Raw genomic sequence first — 3,748 nt, forward strand, 5'->3', positions numbered from 1 at the left:
ACTCTTTAGAGTGAGAATAGTATTTTTTACTCCTCCACTATCCAACAGTTTCCTTACTGTTTCACTCTTTGGAGTAGGAATCGTAATTTTTACCCCTTCGCTATTGAACACTTTCACTACTGTTGCTCTCAGTGAAGTGGTAATTGTAATTTTTACCCCTCTGCTATGCAACACTTTCTCTACTGTTGCACTCTTTAGAGTGGGAATAGTAATTTTTACCCCTCTGCTATCCGACACTTTCTCTACTGTTGCACTCTTTAGAGTGGGAATAGTAATTTTTACCCCTCTGCTATCCGACACTTTCTCTACTGTTGCACACTTTGGAGTGGGAATTTTTCATTTTTACCCCTCCGCTATCAATCACTTTCCATACTGTTGCACTTTTTGGAGTGGGAATAGTAATTTTTACCCCTGCACTATCCAACAGTTTCCCTACTGTTGTACTCACCGGAGTGGAAAGACATGTTTTAACCCTCCACTGTCTAGCACTTATCCTGCTGTTGCATTCGGTGGAGTGGGAATCCTCATTTTCACCCCTCCACTATCCAACACTTTCTCTACTGTTGCACACTTTGGAATGGGAATAATAATTTTTACCCCTCCGCTATCCAACCATTTCTCTACTGTTGCCCTCTTTGAAGTGGGAATAGTACGTTTTACCCCACCCCTATCCATCACTTATCCAACTGTTGCATTCAGTGGAGTGGGAATAGTAATTTTTACCCCTCTGCTATCCAACACTTTATCTACTGTTGCACTCTTTGGAGTGGGAATAGTAATTTTTACCCCTCCGCTATATAACACGTTCCCTACTATTACACTCACTAAAGTTGGAATAGTCATTTTTACCCCTCCGTTATCCAGCACTTTCAATACTGTTCCACTCAGTGAAGTGGGCATAGTCATTTTTATCCCTCTGCTGTCCAACACTTTCTTTACTGTAGCACTCTTTGGAGTGGGAATAGTAATTTTTGCCCCTCCTTTATCCAACACTTTCTCTACTGTTGCACTCTTTGGAGTGGGAATATTCATTTTTACCACTCCGTAATCCAACACTTTCTCTACTGTTGCACTCACAGGAGTTGGAATACATTTTTTACCCCTCCGATATCAAACACTTTCCATACTGTTGCACTCTTTGGAGTGGGAATAGTCATTTTTACCCCTCCACTATCCAACAGTTTCCCTACTGTTGTACTCACCGGAGTGGAAATACATGTTTTAACCCTCCACTGTCTAGCACTTATCCTGCTGTTGCATTCGGTGGAGTGGGAATCCTCATTTCCACCCCTCCACTATCCAACACTTTCTCTACTGTTGCACACTTTGGAATGGGAATAATAATTTGTACCCCTCCGCTATCCAACCATTTCTCTACTGTTGCCCTCTTTGAAGTGGGAATAGTAATGTTTACCCCTCCGCTACCCAAAACTTTCTCTACTGTTGCACACTTTCGAGTGTAAATAATAAATTTTAACCCTCCGCTATCCAACACTTTCCCTAATATTGCACTCACAGGAGTGGAAATAGTAATTTTTACCTCTCTGCTATCCAGCACTTTTCTTACTGTTGCACTCACTGAAGTGGGAATAGTAATTTTTACCCCTCCACTATCCAACAGTTTCCTTACTGATGTACTCTTTGGAGTAGGAATCGTAATTTTGTCCCCTCCTCCTTCCAACACTTTTCCCTACTGTTGCACTAACTTGAGTGGGAATACATGTTTTTTACCCCTCTGCTATACATCACTTATCCAACTGTTGCATTCAGTGCAGTGGGAATAGTCATTTTTACCCCTCCGCTATCCAACACTTTATCTACTGCTGCACTCTTGGGAGTGGGAATATTGATTTTGACCTCTTAACTATCCAACACTTTCCCTACTGTTACACTCACTGGAGTTGGAATAGTAATTTTTACCCTTCCGTTATCCAACACATTCCCTACTGTTGCACTCAGTGAAGTAGGAATAGTCATTTTTGCCCCTCTGCTAACAATCACTTTCCCTACTGTTGCACTCACTGGAGTGGGCATATTTTTTTTACCACTCCGCTATCCAGCACTTATCCAACTGTTGCATTAAGTGGAGTGGGAATAGTCATTTTTTCCCCTCCGATATGCAACACTTTATCTACTGTTGCACTCTTTAGAGTGGGAATAGTAATTTTTACCCCTCCACTATCCAACAGTTTCCTTACTGCTGCACTCTTTGCAGTAGGAATCGTAAGTTTTTAACTCTCTGCAATCCAACACTTTCCCTACGGTTGCACTCACCGGAGTGGGAATAACTTTTTTTACCCCTCCGCTATCTAGCACTTATTCTACTGTTGCATTCAGTGGAGTAGGAATAGTAATGTTTACCCCTCCGCTATCCAACACTTTCTTTACTGTTGCACACTTTGGAGTGGAAATAATATATTTTACCCCTCCGCTATCCAACACTTTCCCTAATGTTTCACTCACAGGAGTGGAAACAGTAATTTTTACCTCTCTGCTCTCCAGCACTTTCCTTACTGTTGCACTCACTTGGAGTGAGAATAGTAATTTTTACCCCTCCCCTATCCAACACTTTCCCTACTGTTGCACTCACTCGAGTTGTAATAGTAATTTTTACCCCTCCTCTATCCAACACTTTTCCTACTGTTGCACTAACTGGAGTGGGAATAGTAAATGTTACCCCTCTCCTATCAAGCACATTCCTTACTGTTGCACTCACTGGAGTGGGAATAGTTAATTTTGCCCCTCCACTATCCAACACTTTCCCTACTGTTGCACTCACTGTAGTTGGAATAATAGTTTTTTCCTCTCCGCCTTCCAACACTTTCCCTACTGTTGCACTCACTGGAGTGGGAATACATTTTTTTACCTCTCTGTTATACATCACTTATCCAACTTTTGCATTCAGTGGAGTGGGAATAGTCATTTTTACCCCTCCGCTATCCAACACTTTATCTACTGCTACACTCTTTTTAGTGGGAATAGTAATTTTTACCTCCCCACTATCCAACATTTTCCCTACTGTTATACTCACTGGAGTTGGGATAGTAATTTTTACCCTTCCATTATCCAACAAATTCCCTACTGTTGCACTCAGTAAAGTGTGAATAGTCATTTTTACCCCTCCGCTCTCAAGCATTTTCCCTAATTTTGCACTCACTGGAGTGGGAATACTTTTTTATACCCCTCCGCTATCCAGCACTTATCCAACTGTTGCATTCAGTGGAGTAGGAATAGTAATGTTTACCCCTCCGCTATCCAACACTTTCTTTACTGTTGCACACTTTGGAGTGGAAATAATATATTTTACCCCTCCGCTATCCAACACTTTCCCTAATGTTTCACTCACGGGAGTGGAAACAGTCATTTTTACCTCTCTGCTCTCCAGCACTTTCCTTACTGTTGCACTCACTTGGAGTGGGAATAGTAATTTTTACCCCTCCCCTATCCAACACTTTCCCTACTGTTGCACTCACTCGAGTTGTAATAGTAATTTTTACCCCTCCTCTATCCAACACTTTTCCTACTGTTGCACTAACTGGAGTGGGAATAGTAAATGTTACCCCTCTCCTATCAAGCACATTCCTTACTGTTGCACTCACTGGAGTGGGAATAGTTAATTTTGCCCCTCCACTATCCAACACTTTCCCTACTGTTGCACTCATTGTAGTTGGAATAATAGTTTTTTCCTCTCCGCCTTCCAACACTTTCCCTACTGTTGCACTCACTGGAGTGGGAATACATTTTTTAC

The sequence above is a fragment of the Triturus cristatus genome, chromosome 6 (genome assembly GCF_964204655.1).
Source record: "Triturus cristatus chromosome 6, aTriCri1.1, whole genome shotgun sequence".
Lineage (NCBI taxonomy): Eukaryota > Metazoa > Chordata > Amphibia > Caudata > Salamandridae > Triturus > Triturus cristatus.